This window comes from Grammomys surdaster, unplaced genomic scaffold (assembly GCF_004785775.1).
Source record: "Grammomys surdaster isolate TR1022 unplaced genomic scaffold, NIH_TR_1.0 125996, whole genome shotgun sequence".
Taxonomy (NCBI): domain Eukaryota; kingdom Metazoa; phylum Chordata; class Mammalia; order Rodentia; family Muridae; genus Grammomys; species Grammomys surdaster.
In genome coordinates, this window is record NW_021620812.1 from 551,429 (window position 1) to 567,335 (window position 15,907).

General features: G+C 37.1%; 1 pseudogene; it reads left to right on the forward strand.

Annotated features, from left to right (window-relative positions):
* Nucleotides 1–4,076: 4,076 nt before the first annotated feature.
* Nucleotides 4,077–4,428, forward strand: LOC114609941 (annotated as a pseudogene).
* The last annotated feature ends 11,479 nt before the right edge of the window (nucleotides 4,429–15,907 follow it).

A 15,907-nucleotide genomic window follows, 5' to 3' on the forward strand; every position in this document is an offset into this window, starting at 1 on the left:
TCTGCCTCCCAAGTGCTGGGATTAAAGGCATGCACCACCACTGCCCGGCAAAAGAACATTAGATCCCCTTACAGATGGTTGTGAGTCACCATGTTGCTGCTGGGAATTGAACTCAGGTCCTCTGGAAGAGCAGCCAGTGCTCTTAACCGCTGAGCTATCTCTCCAGCCTCCACAGGTATTTTTTTCATTAGCATGTATTTGTAGATAAAATTTTAAGTAATGTTAAAATAAATTAAAAAACAATTCTACAGTTTTTTTTAATGTTTTTGTTTGTTTATTTTGGTTTTTGTGTTGTCCACGGAGTGTTTCTTAGACACTTGGTTTCAGATTATATCCATTTTAGATAGCCACAGGTTCAGGCTTGTGGCCCCAAGGACTTAGCTTTCAAATTTAAGCCTAAATAAACAGAAAGACCACATTAGTGGCTGAAAGCTAATGGTTTTGACACAGTGACAGATGTCAGATTTACCCACATTTTATAATACATTTTACATGATGTGTGGCAGACTTATTCATGGTCCTTAATGAAGAAGGACAATTGCATCTGTGATGATCAATAGATTTTTAATATAATTATTGCCACAAGATTCTAGTACAGTGACACACAAAAGACACCCACAAAGCCATGGTTGAAAAGGAAATTTAGCAAATCTTTCTGTGTTGTACTCTTAAATGTTGAGCACGCACTGTGTAATGCAATGCAATTTTGAACATTATCTCTCTGAAAACCAGTTAGAAGTAAAATAAAGATCAGCCCACTCTTCTTGACTTAACCCTGTATCAGGCATGGATAAGATCCAAAATGCACGCTGTTCATCCAGGCCCAGATGGTGGGTGTGCTTCTTGTGCACAATTATTTGGACATTTCGAAATACTTGCATGTCAATAGCTTTACCTACAGTTTTTCGATCCAAAGCCCACAGTTACTCAGTTGACAGGAGGCCACAGTTGCCACTTGCTGTCCTTGGGTGTCACTGTCAATGTCTGTGCACTTATTCTGCAGCATTTAGGGCTTCTCTGACCTTCAGTATGTGACTCTGCTCTTCAGTTGCTGGGTCACATGGTGCTTTTGTGCTGTGCATTTTCAGGATTTATCAAAACGTTTTCTAAACTATAGTATTTTGGTTCTCAGGAGTCGTATATAACTTTGCCAGTATTTCTACAACACGTGAACACCTGTTTTCAATGCAATTGTTAGTAATTGATACCTCTTTGAAGTTTTTTTTCTTTTTTTTAATGTGTGTATAATAAATCATTAGTAATATCAATTTTTTACATGTTTGGACCCTTTGTATCTTTGGGAATGTGTTATTTCATTCTTAATAGTTTATCTTTATATCTTCATTATATTATGAATTCATTGAATTATGAGATTTCTGTATATGTTCAGTATAAAACTCCTGTATTAGAGGTAGAATTTATAAATATTCTCATTCAATTAATAGTCTTAATTTTTAATTTATACTATCCTGTTCAGGATAAAGTGCAAAGAGGATAGCAAAAATACTCTTTGACAGGCCCATTTTTGTTCTTCACTTTCTTTTTTTTTTTAAAGATTGTCTAATGCATAATTATGAAGCTGTAGTCTTTTATTTTGCAATTATTTGCTCTTATATTTACAGTAATAATCCATTTAATAATTTTGATCCATTTCATAATTTTGATTGTGGTATGGACAAAAGAAGTAATCTCTCTCTCTCTCTCTCTCTCTCTCTCTCTCTCTCTCTTCCTCTCTCCCCCCATTCTCCTTCTCTGTCTTTCTCTCTCTCTCCCTCCCTCTCAGCTAAAATTAACAATGAGAAATTCTTCAGCAGACACAGACAGGGTTTTTCATATTACAGCTCAATAATGACCACATTATCTACAAGGAATGAGTTGCACAGCTGTGCCTGCTTGCTTCATAGAGATATCATGCATACAGTGACTTTTTCTAACTTAACTAGTATGTAAAGGATAGTCAAACCGCTCTAGGAAATGCTTAATTACACTTACTATTTACGTATAAGATGACATATAGACCAACCCATGGATGAAGAAATAGATAAGCGGTGGTAAGCAGGGTACTGCATATGGGAGACTCTCTCTATATAGATTTGAGGTTGCTCTCTGCCTTCCTCTCTTCCTTCCTACCATGTGGATGTGATGTGGTTTAGAAGCCTTGGTAGCTCCAACCCCAAACCTTATGGTCTGAGGCTTCATCATGGGCATGATTGATTTTTATAATTCAATCCTAGTTCTCTCTTTTCTGGAGAATATACAGTGGTGGAGGAATTAACGTGACTCATCCTCACCTGATCTTGTCAGTTACCAACCATCCAAGGCCACACCCCAGCCACAAGGGTTATCTCATTGGAAGAAGACACATCTGATTTCCCACTAAACTGTTACATAGTTCTTAAAATCTCTGAGTACATATCAGATTCAAGGGAGAATCCTTTTTCCCTAAATCTTTGACCACTTGTAGGCTTCCACTGTTCCAAAGGAAGATCCCATAGTCATATACAAATACATAACACCAACTGGATGTCCTGGTGTGAATAGGTATGGCCCCTGTAGTTTCATGTATTTGAATGCTTAGCCATCGACAGTGACACTATTAGGAGATATTGTCTTATTAGAGGAGATGTGTCCTTGTTAGAGAAAGTGTGTCACTGTGGAGGCAGGGCTCAGAGGTCTTCAATGCTCAAGCTATGCCCAGTGTTAGATATCCAGTCTCTTCCTTGCTGCCTTCACATCAAGATATAGAACTCTCAGCTTCTTCTCCAGTACCACGTCAGCTTGAATTCTGCCATGATTCCCACTATGGAGAAAAGAAACTAAACCTTTAAAACTGCTAGCCAGCCTGAACTAAATATTTCCTTTCATGAGAGCTTCGTTGGTCATAGTGTATCTTCACAACAATAAAATCCACAGTAAGGCACTGGACTTGGGCTTCAAAAGCCAACAAGGACATGAATTTGGGAGGGGAGGGGTCTATCGAGGGGAGTATAGGAGCAATTGGAGGAGGAAGATGTGAGATAAAGATAGGAATATTTTCTTGTATAAATTAATGAAATTTTCAATGTTAATGAAAAGTTAAAATAAACCAGTGTTATAATCAACAATGGCACTAATGTGACTGACCCGTATAACAGGCATGCCAATATTCCTTTCGGTTATTACTAAAGCATGAGTGACAGAGTGATTGCCAAAAGTTTGTTACTGATAATAAAAGTAATCTAAAAATTTTAGTGCTTTCTCTATATCTTATATTTTTCTAATTACATTTACTTTTAAAATAGCTAAATCTTAGTTGTATTACATTTTCAAAATTATTTTTTCTCCATATTATAACATTTTGCACTCTGATCAATTGCATTTCATTATGATTACATTGAGGTGTGTTTCATATTTTCAAGATTTCTTGTGATAAAATATAACACTGTTAAATTGAAACTGTTTTTTTTTTGTAATATAAATGATTTTCTCTGAGAACTGTGTGAACTGTGGACCGTCGACTTCAATATGCTGTGTTTTGATGTTTTCTTATTTGAAATATTTTTATTTCATTCTACGGTTTCCTTGAGCCCTTGATATTTATGAGTGTGTTGTTTAGTTTTTAAATATTTAAAAAATTGTTGGTCCTTAACTGAGCTTCAAGTGGACAGAATGCTCATTTTATATTAACTCTTCTAGCATGGATGAAGCAAGACTTCCAGCAGCAGTATGATGCGTTCTGTCGAGCAGTTTCATGTTCTCCAGAGTGGAATGTGGTTGTTGCCATTCGTGGTTGCAATCTTCTACAGATGTCTCTTGGTTCCAGTGGGTTTATCCTTTAAAAGGATTTCCTCTTATTTTGTCTTGTTTTTAAGTATTTGTGTATTTTCCTTTGTATGTATGTGCATATGTGTGGGTAGAGGAAATCAAATACCTTGGAGCAGATATGATCTGCCTACTGTGAGTACTAGCAATTGATCTGGGTTCGTTTGCAAGAACAGTGAGTGCTTTCAATTACTGGGCCTCTCTCCAGCTCTGATCAAGAATTTCTTATTAAGCTCTTTCTGCCATCTTGGAGCCTGTGGAGGCCTGCTTGGAACAGGACTTCTAAAAGCAAGTATGTCTGGAAGGCTGTGGTGCAAGGCCACTTTTGCTGGCTACAAGCGAGGTCTCCGAAACCAAAGAGAGCACACGGCTCTTCTTAAAATTGAAGGTGTTTATGCCCGAGATGAAACTGAGTTCTACTTAGGCAAGAGATGTGCTTATGAGTACAAAGCAAAAAACAATACAGTGACTCCTGGAGGCAAACCAAACAAAGCCAGAGTGATCTGGGGGAAGGTAACTTGGGCCCATGGAAACAGTGGTGTGGTTCCTGCCAAATTCCGAAGCAACCTTCCTGCAAAGGCCGCTGGACACAGAATCCGTGTGATGCTGTATCCATCCCGGATTTAAACTAATTCAGAGTAAATAAATAAAAATAGATTTGTGCTCTTGTAAAAAAAAAAAGAATTTCTTATTAAAAGTTTTACTTTCTATCAAGTATTGAAAGTGCAATGTTATTTATAGTAATTATTGTCTATGTCTTTTCAAAAACTTTGAGGTATTTTAACCTTTTATAAGTAGAGAATCCTTAGTAAATCTTGTGGCTACTAAAAGAAAAATATAGCCCCTGTTGAGGGGCATCTGGGTTCTTTCCAACTTCTGGCTATTATAAATAAGGCTGCTATGAACATGGTGGAGCATGTGTCCCTGTTGTATGTTGAAACATCTTTTGGGTATATGCCCAGGAGTGGTATAGCTGGGTCCTCAGGTAACTCTATGTTCAATTTTCTGAGATACTGCCAGACTGTTTTCCATAGTGGTTGTAGCAGTTTACAATCCCACCAACAGTGGAGGAGTGTTCCTCTTTCTCCACATCCTCGCCAGCATCTACTATTACCTGTGTTTGTGATCTTAGCCATTCTGACTGGTGTGAGGTGGAATCTCAGTGTTGTTTTCATTTGCATTTCCCTGATGACCAGGGATGCTGAACACTTCTTTAGGTGCTTCTCAACCATTCGAACTTGCTCAGTTGAGAATTCTTTGTTCAGCTCTGTGCTCCATTTTCTAATAGGGTTCTTTGATTGTCTAGAGTCTAATTTCTTCAGTTCTTAGTATACCTTGGATATTAGCCCTTTATCAGATGTAGGGTTGGTGAAGATCTCTTCCCAATTTGTTGGTTGCCGCTTTGTCCTTTTGACTATGTCCTTTGCTTTACAGAAGCTTTGCAGTTTTATGAGGTCCCATTTGTCAATTCGTGGTCTTAGAGCACAGGCCATTGGTGTTCTGTTCAGGAACTTTTCTCCAGTGCCTATGTGTTCCAGGCTTTTCCCCAGTTTCTCTTCTATTAGTTTCAGTGTGGCTGGTTTTAAGCGGAGATCCTTGATCCACTTGGAACTGAGCTTTGTACAAGGAGATAAGTATGGATCAATTTGCATTTTTCTACATGTTGACCTCCAGTTGAACCAGCACCATTTGTTGATAATGCTGTATTTTTTTCACTCGATGATTTTAGCCCCTTTGTCAAAGATCAAGTGACCATAGGTATGGGGGTTCATTTCTGGGTCTTCTATTCTATTCCATTGATCCTTCCGCTTGTCTCTGTTCCAATACCACACAGTTTTTACCACTATTGCTTTGTAGTACAGCTTGAAGTCAGGGATGGTGATTCCCCCAGAAGTTCTTTTATTACTAAGAATAGTTTTCGCTATCCTGGGTTTTTTGTTATTCCAAATGAATTTTAAGATTGCTCTTTCTATCTCTGTGAAGAATTGAGTGGGAATTTTGATGGGGATTGCATTAAATCTGTAGATGGCTTTTGGCAAAATAGCCATTTTTACTATATTAATCCTTCCAATCCATGAGCATGGGAGATCTTTCCATCTTCTGAGATCTGCTTCGATTTATTTCTTCAGGGGCATGAAGTTCTTGTCATACAGGTCTTTTACATGCTTGGTTAGGTTCACACCAAGGTATTTTATATTATCTGTGACTATTGTGAAGGGTGTCATTTCTATAACTTCTTTCTCAGCCAGTTTATCTTTTGAGTAGAGGAAGGCTACTGATTTGTTTGAGTTAACTTTATATCCAGCCACTTTGCTAAAGTTGTTTATCAGGTTTAGGAGTTCTCTGGTGGAAGTTTTGGGGTCACTTAAGTATGCTATCATATCATCTGCAAATAGTGATATTTTGACTTCTTCCTTTCCTATTTGTATCCCTTTGATCTTCTTGTGTTGCCTAATTGCTCTGGCTAGGACTTCCAATACTATATTAAATAAGTAGGGGGAGAGTGGGCAGCCTTGCCTAGTCCCTGATTTTAGTGGGACTGCTTCAAGTTTCTCTCCATTTAGCTTGATGTTGGCTACTGGTTTGCTGTATATTGCTTTTACTATGTTTAGGTATGGACCTTGAATTCCTGATCTTTCCAAGACTTTTATCATGAAGGGGTGTTGAATTTTGTCAAATGATTTCTCAGTATCTAGTGATATGATCATGTAGTTTTTTTCTTTGAGTTTGTTTATATAGTGGATTACATTAATGGATTTCCATATACTGAACCAACCCTGCATTCCTGGGATAAAGCCTACTTGATCGTGATGGATGATTGCTTTGATGTGTTCTTGGATTCAGTTCACTTGAATTTTATTGAGTAATTTTGCATCAATGTTCATAAGGGAGATTGGTCTGAAGTTCTCTTTCTTTGTTGGGTCTTTGTGTGGTTTAGGTATGAGCGTAATTGTGGCTTCATAGAACGAATTGGGTAGTGTTCCTTCTGTTTCTATTTTGTGGAATAGTTTGAAGAGAATTGGAATTAGGTCTTCCTTGAAGGTCTGATAGAATTCTGCACTAAAACTGTCTGGTCCAGGACTTTTCTTTGTGGGGAGACTTTTAATGACTGCTTCTATTTCTTTTGGGGTTATAGGACTGTTTAGATGGTTTATCTGGTCCTGATTTAACATTGGTAATTGATATTTGTCTAGAAGATTCTCCATTTCATCCAGATTTTCCAATTTTGTTTAGTATAGACTTTTGTATTAGGATCTGATGATTTTTTTAATTTCCTCAGTTTCTGTTGTTATGTCACCCTTTTCAGTTCTGATTTTATTAATTTGGATACTGTCTCTCTGCCCTCTGATTAGTCTAGCTAAGGGTTTATCTATCTTGTTGATTTTCTCAAAGAACCAGCTCCTGGTTTTATTGATTCTTTGGATAGTTCTTTTTGTTTCTATTTGGTTGATTTCAGCCCTGAGTTTGATTATTTCCTGCCGTCTACTCCTCTTGGGTGTATTAGCTTCTTTTTGTTCTAGGTCTTTCAGGTGCGTTATCAAGCTGCTAGTGTATGCTCCCTCCAGTTTCTTTTTGTAGGCACTTAGAGCTATGAATTTTCCTCTTAGCACTGCTTTCATTGTATCCCATCGATTTTGGTATGATGTGTCATCATTTTCATTAAATTCTAAAAAATTTTTAATTTCTTTCTTTATTTCTTCTCTTACCAGATTATCAAGGAGTAGTGTGTTGTTCAGTTTCCATGTGAATGTGGGCTTTCCATTGTCTTTGTCATTTTTGAAGACCAGCCTTAGACCATGGTGATCTGATAGGATGCAGGGAATTATTTCAGTTTTTTTATATCTGTTGAGGTCTGTGTTGTGCCCAATTATATGGTCTATTTTGGAGAAGGTACCATGAGGTGCTGAGAAAAAGGTATATTCTTTTGCTTTAGGGTGAAATGTTCTATAGATACCTGTTAAGTCCATTTGGTTCATAACTTCTGTTAGTTTCACTGTATCTCTATTTAGTTTCTGTTTCCATGATCCATTCATTGCTGAGAGTGGGGTGTTGAAGTCTCCCATTACTATTGTGTGAGGTGCAATGTGTGCTTTGAGCTTTAGTAAGGTTTCTTTTATGAAAGTGCATGCTCTTGTATTTGGCGCATAGATATTCAGAATTGAAGTTCATGTTGGTTGACTTTTCCTTTGACAAGTATGAAATGTCCTTCCTTATCCTTTTTGATAGCTTTAAGTTGAAAGTCGATTTTATTCAATACTAGAATGGCTACTCCAGCTTGTTTCTTAGGGCCATTTGCTTGAAAAATTGTTTTCCAACCTTTTACTCTAAGGAAGTGTCTGTCTTTGTCGCTGAGGTGGGTTTCCTGTAAGCACCAAAAAGCTGGGTCCTGTTTGCTTATCCAGTCCATTAGCCTATGCCTTTTTATTGGGGAATTGAGTCCATTGATGTTAAGAGATATTAAGGAGAGGGTGTTGTTGCTTCCTGTCATTTTTGCTAATAGTGGAGACATCGTTTGTGTGGTTATCTTCTTTTGGGTTTGATGGAAAAGGATTATTTTCTTGCTCTTTCTATGGTATGATCGCCCTCCTTGTATTGGAGCTTTCCTGCTATTATCCTTTGTAGTGCTGGATTTGTGGGAAGATACTGTGCAAATTCGGTTTTGTCATGCAATATCTTGGTTTCTCCGTCTATGGTAATTGAGAGTTTTGCTGGGTATAGTAGCCTGGGCTGGTATTTATGTTCTCTTAGTGTCTGTATGATATTTGCCCAGGATCTTCTGGCTTTTATAGTATCTGGTGAGAAGTCAGGTGTAATTCTGATAGGTTTGCCTTTATATGTTACTTGGCCTTTTTCCCTTACTGCTTTTAAAATTGTTTCTTTGTTTTGTGCATTTTGTGTCTTGATTATTATGTGACGAGAGGTATTTCTTTTTTGATCTAGTCTGTTTGACGTTCTGTAGGCTTCTTGTGTGATTATGGGCATCTCATTCCTTAGGTTAGGGAAGTTTTCTTCTATAATTTTGTTGAAGATATTTATTGGCCCTTTAAGTTGGGAATGTTCACTCTCTTCTATACCTATTATCCTTAGGTTTGGTCTTTTCATTGCATCCTGGATTTCCTGGATGTTTTGTGTTAAGAACTTTTTGCAGTTTGCGTTTTCTTTGACAGTTGTGTCAATATTTTCTATGGTATCTTCTGTACCTGAGATTCTTTCTTCTATCTCTTGTATTCTGTTGGTGATGCTTGTGTCTATGACTCCTGATTTCTTTCTTAGGTTTTCTATCTCCAGGGTAGTCTCCCTTTGTGATTTCTTTATTGTTTCTACTTCCATTTTTAAGTCCTGGATGGTTTTGTTCAATTCCTTCATCTGTTTGTTTGTGCATTCTTATAATTCTTTAAAGGATTTTTGTGTTTCTTTAAGGACTTCATCCTGTTTACTGGTTTTCTCCTCAAGTTTTTTGATAATGTTATTTATGTCTTTCTTATAGTCCTCTATCATCATCATTAGAAGTGATTTTAGATCTGGTTCTTGCTTTCCTGGTGATATGGGGAGTTCAGGACTTTCTAATGTGGGAGAACTAGGTTCTGATGATGGCAAGTACCTTGGGTTGCTGATGTTTATGTTCTTGTGCTTGCCTTTCACCATCTGGATCTCCTTAGTGCTATCTGTGCTGTCTCTGACTGGAGCCTGTCTTTCCTATTATCTAGATTGTGTCAGAACTGTTTTGGATGGGTTTTGCTGCTGGGGGTAGAGCTGAGGCCCAAGATCTGCTAAGTGTTCAGGTGGAAACTGGAAGGGGCCCGGGTTCCAGGTCAGGAGTGGATTCCTGGGTCCCAGTGGGTCTCGGTTGCTCCCTGTTTGGGGGCAAGTATTGCCACCTCCTAGCCTAAGATACTGCTTGGGTTAGAGCTCCTTGGAGCCCCACTTCCTCTGGTTTCTGTGAGACTGGGTGCAGAGCTGACTCTGGGGATCTGCCGAGAACTTGGGCCCAGACCGGATGGAACCCGAGCTCCAGGCCAGGAGTGAATTTTTGAGTCCCAGTTGCTCCCTGTTTGGGGCAAGTGTTGCTTTTTCCTTACCTGGGATGCTGCCTGAGTTAAAGCTCCTGGGAGTCCCTCTTTCTCTTGGTTTTCTGAAGTTGGGTACAGAGATGGGGCCTGTTACCTGCTCTATGCTCGGGCCCAAACCGGAAGTGTGGTTTAGAATTCTTCTCTTTAAGTTTAGTTAAACATTTTCTGTCATTTTTTAAGTTGCTGCTTGATTTTATGATTTGGCTAATCCTTCTACTTCCTACCTTGTTGAATATTTATTTCTACTGTGGGTATTAGCTGTCTGATACACAGAATGAATAACTTTAACATTTGAATTATCTAATAACATCTGTATCTTGATTAAATGTTTTATTTACTCATATTTAATATTATTAATTGGATTTAATATTAATATAATGTTTAATACATTTGAATGTTCTGTAAATAGCCAGAAATAATGGACTTCCTTCTCTCTCTCTCTCTCTCTCTCTCTCTCTCTCTCTCTCTCTCTCTCTCTCTTTCTCTCTCTCTCTCTCTTGTTTTTTTTGTTTTTTGTTTTTTTAGACATGGTTTCTCTGTGTAGCCCTGGCTGTCCTGAAACTTACTCTGTAGACCAGGCTGGCCACGAACTCAGAAATCCACCTGTCTCTGTCTCCCAAGTGCTGGGATTAAAGGCGTGCACCACCACTGCCCGGCTATCCTCCTCTCTTTCATAGCTTTCTTTTCTTAGTGTGGATTTAAAATATTGTTTAGTGTCACTGGATATGAGCCTCAGAAACTTTGATTTATATTTCTTGTAAGAGAGTTCTTTTACCTAGGTCTAGATTTTTTTCAAATATGTTATTTTATCGTAAGTTTGAATAATAGTTGATGGACACATGTTGGCTTGCAGCTTGTCTATCTCTCTCACTCCTTTCTTCTCTTCATCCATATAAATTATCACTCTGACGGATGTCTTGGTCTGCTCCTCTCTTCTCAGTCACTTAACCAGCTAATAGATCCCAATCCTTTCAAGCTGATTGCTAAGCTTTTTTCTAATAATGACATAAGGTATAAAATCTTGCATATTATAAAGCAGTATGAACCTTTAAGGGACAGTGTTTCATTATTTGAGATGATTTAGACAGTTGAGGACTATTTAGAATATCTCTTTCATTCTACTCTGAGACTCTCTGGCCCAGCATTTGATTGTTAATGTGAATTTCATGTAGCTAATGGCTTCCTCATCACCAACATCTGTATGATCTTCAACAATACACATAGAGATGAATATACCCACACTCTGCACCAAATAAGACACATTCTCTTAGGATGAACTGTGAAGAACTATACTTGTACAGCTTTTCTTTCCTCTGGATGATGCTTATGTTCTCCTATGTTGCAACAGCTGCCAGCATCTCATAGTTTCATTTGTAGTCTACAAGGAGATCTCAGAGTGAGGGCTAAACCTTCCTTTCATGTCCTAAGTTTCCTGTGGTACAGTGTCACTGAGCTTAGAATTAACCATTAATCTACAACTACTCAGGTTGTTTCTACCTGTTAAAGTAGAATGAGGGAATATTTGCATGCTGCATAATTTCTTGTATCTGCTGAGACTTAGTAGAATTTTATAAATAAGTACACTTGTACTGTATATGTAAGCATAATTTCTCAGATTTTAAATAATGATGCATGTGTATGGGGTTGTTTTATAAAGAAACTTTAATTCAATGAAAAATTATTTTACTGGGACAAGAATCCTACAGTACAGTTCATGTAAAATTCTATTTTTCTAGTTTTTTTTCTTTGTAAAACATTGACATTCAACTCTATAACTGTGCATAGGAATATTTCAAATTTTAGCAATGAATAGAAAATAACTGTTAATAAAATATTTGCTTATTTCCATGAATCATAACATTTAGGAGATGCTACTTAATACATTAAATTAAATTACCTAATACCATTGATCTTCAAATAATAACAACAATTTTAGGGAAATCCCTTAGTCAAACACATAAAAACAATTTGTAATTTACTAATATTTTTAAAAATGCATTATTCCATTAATACAGGATAACTTTTCATTAGTTTTTAAATTTTCTTTGAGAGTACATAGGGTTAATGTTATTAGCATTTTTAGTCAACTTTTTTCCTTTTTTTAAATGGTATTGTTTGGATATGGTTTGAATTTGTTTTCCAAAGATCTAGAGTTGGAATTCTGTCCTCCTGTACACAGTGAGCAGTGGGAGAGTCAAAAGGTAAGGAAAAGGAAAAGCCTATTTGGCCACTGGAATAATATCCACCAGAAGAGAGTAATGTAGCTCTGCAGAGAAACGAGTTAACTCACATGATGGTTTTTGTGAAGAAGCAAACATAATCTCTCTGGCTTCCAGTCTAAAAAAGTGATGTCTTCCGCATGTGCTCCTCTACGTGACCACACCATGGTGATGCTATCCATTAAAGCCTATCATCCCTGCTGAGCAGACATTAGGCCTGTGTTCTCAGAGCTCAAGACTCTAAGCTAAACAAAGATCTTTTCCTTATATGCAGTGTCTAGTAGTTTTGTGCATGTGCATGTGTGTGCTTGTGTGTGTGTGTGTGTGTGCGCGCTTCAGTATTGTCTTAGAGTTTCCATTGCTGTGAAGAGTCACCATGACCGGGCATCTCTTATAAAGATAAACATTTAATTGGGGCTTGCTTATAGGTTCAGAGGTACAGTCCATTATCATCATGGCAGGAAGCATGGCATCCTACAGATAAACATTATGCTAGAGAAAGACCTGAGCATTCCCCATCCTGATCTGAAGGCAGTCAGGAGGAGGCTCTCTTCTGCACTGAGCAGAGATTTGATTGTAGATCACAAAACCCACCGCCAGAGTGACACATATTCTCTATCAAGACCACACTTCTCCATTAAGGCCACCCCTCTTAATAGTGCCACTTTTCATGGGGCACACATATTCAAATGACCAGTATATATATATATATATATGTGTGTGTGTGTGTGTGTGTGTGTGTGTGTGTGTGTGTGTGTGTATACATATGAAGTTGATGAAGTTGGGTGGGTGGGTAGGTCTGAAAAAGGTTGAATCTGGGATCTGCAAATAGTTTGGGGAAGCCATGAATGAAATAAAAAACATGTACCAAACTTTCAAAGAAATGGGAGGTGGGAGACGGTGGATAAATACTCTACATTTTGAATCTCAGTTGATGGTTGACTTGACATGAGCTCTAGTTCTTTTTGAAGTGATATTGCTTCTTAAGGCACAAGGGAGCTAGCTAAAGTTTTCCACTGGCATTGTCTTCTTCTTTTATTAATTTTGACCACTCCCTACATTACTCTCCCCCCACTTCTTCCCACTTCCTCTTCCTTTCTCCCCTCCTCCTTCTCCTTCTTCATAGAAAGCAAGCAAGAAAAAACAACAAAAAAACAACCAAACAAATAAAACAAAGATAACCAGGATATGGCAAGGCAAACAGAACAAAAGAACCAAAGAAAGGATACAAAAATACAGAGACCTCGAGACACACACATCTATTGACATAGAACTCTCATAAAAACACAAAACTAGAAACCATAAGATATAAGTAAAAGCTATCAAGTTTTTTTTTAATATCCCAAACAAATCATTATGATATAGAACCACATCCAACCCTGCCGTTGAGTTTCTTTTGTGTTTGCCATCAACTGCTCGGTCCATCTTTGTCATTGTATTCTGAGTTCTGTTACAAACATGGTGACTACAGAGTTGAAAGACACATAAGAGCTGAGGGAATCAAGAAGATGGCTGCAGCTATGATGTTATCTTGGATAACCAGAAGGGATGTGCTCAATAAGATTTCTACAAGCCAATGAGCTAACTAATGTTGCTTTCTGAATTGTGTCTGTGAATGAATGGTATTTCTCAAGAAACATTGGAAGGGGTTGAGATAGAGAATGTAGGCTTGAGAGAGGTTAATGAGAGCAGGTCCTAGATGTACAACAATCACTCAGACATATAATACAGGAGTCAAACCCCAAATAAGTATGCAGAGAGAGCCATTCCTTTTGGAATTTTGTTATAGCTCAACATGGATAGATTTTCCTCTCTTAAAGCCAATGTGAAGCACATTGTTCACTTTATAACTGGATCACAACCTGCAAATGCTTCTTAATCCATTTTTCATTTAGACACATAACATCCAGCCCCAGAAAGCTTGCATGAAAATAAAAGTAAAGAAGCATATTTAGAAACAAAAGGCCCTCTTAGGATTTGGTAATATTCCCCCAGGCTCAGTTCTCCACAGAAGCATAAGATTAGACTGCACTTTCACGTTTTTGAATGACAATATCATATTTTATTTAAAAAAAAACTGTCAGCGAAATGTAGACTATTCACTTTGTGAATTTAAGGTTCTTGATTTGAATGAACATTTCACAAAATGCTGGAGAGAGGGAAGCAGAGGAAACGACTGTGCTGTTTTGGTGAATTACACAGTAAGAAGAATTAAAATTTTAATGTTAAGGGAGAAAACCCAGGGAAGTGGATACAGTCTAAAGAAGAACACTGTCAAAGTTTCTCTTGGAGGCTGAATGCCAAACACTTCAAGCTGGTTCCGTGCAGCTCTGCCTCTGGGTTTTACTTAAATTACAGTAAAATCTGCTGTCTTAGCTTTACCTGCACAACAAAGTGCCTGAGTTCCACCTCTGTGACTAGTGAGATCCATTTGCAAATATATATGCAATAGTAGTGGCTTAACTGCCCCAATGTTGTTAAAACACAGTACTCAATGAAAACAAAATGTGTAAATGGATATATAAGTGATTAAATGACTGAAAACAATAACACCACCAACAGCTCCACCACTCATTTGCCAGAAGCATTTCAGGTGGGAGTTGAAACATCTGTAAATAGAAAAGATGTGTCATATAATTTAGGCTGACCTAATAGGGTCATATAGATGCAACTCTCTAAATGATACACTTCACTCCTGATATGACTGGATAAATTTTGCAATTTCTTTTTAAAAATATTTTACTATGATTTGTGTGTGTGTGTGTGTGTGTGTCTGTGTGTGTATAAAATATTTTACATATATTTACCATACTGTCCTCCATTGTTCCCTTTCCAGTTCCTACCAATTTCTTTCTATCCAAATGTTCCCTCTCCTAATGATATAACTTTTTCTTCCTTAATGGTTTAAGAATAAGTCTCCAGAGACCCGTAACAGAGTAAAGTACATTTTTACTTTATAAATATTTCTCAAATTTCTTCCATACAGCAATGTCTGTATTGTGCTTACTGGTAGATCATAATTCTGAGTTATTGCACTTACACAGACAAACATTTCCTCCATCCACATAAATGATAAATTTTCAAATTTTTGCAATTGTGTTTATCCCATTTGTTGAATAAAATTATAGGGACAGAAATGATCAATATATGAAACTGTCAGTTTCTTAAATCTTTCAGTTTGGATTGAATATATTGTACTAATACCTATGAAAATTAATTTCTGTGTCAGCCATTTCAAACTGAAGTAATTTAATTAAGTGGCATCAGTCAGCAATTTAACCAATTTTTTTTTATTTACCACTTACGAAATTTGTAAGTTGATACAAAGAAAATAGATAAAAACATCTAATACTTTTTCTATTCTGTGGTCCTGAAATATAACAAAGAATAAAAGGCTATCATACTAAAAAGTAGTATAAGGACAATATACATTGAACTCAACTTGTTTCTTAATGAGGACAAATAGCTAAGTATAAAAAGGTGTGTGTATCTGGAAGGAATTGGGTAAAACATGTAGATATAATCAAAATATATGTACGACATTTTCAGAGAAATAATAAAATAGTTATTGAGTGATAATTGAGAACCATTTAGGAATGATGGGAAGAAATCATTAATATATTCAGGAGAATATTCGGACATCATATCTGGGCCAAATATTTAGGATTGAAAAGATTCCAAACTTGAACCATGATCATAGACAATTTAGTTTATGAGGCTACATTCATACATTTCAGGAGAACAAGAAGATAAAGTTACAAATGAGTCCAGAGGACAACAGGTACAATTAAGAGACTAATTGAGATGGAAGACCAA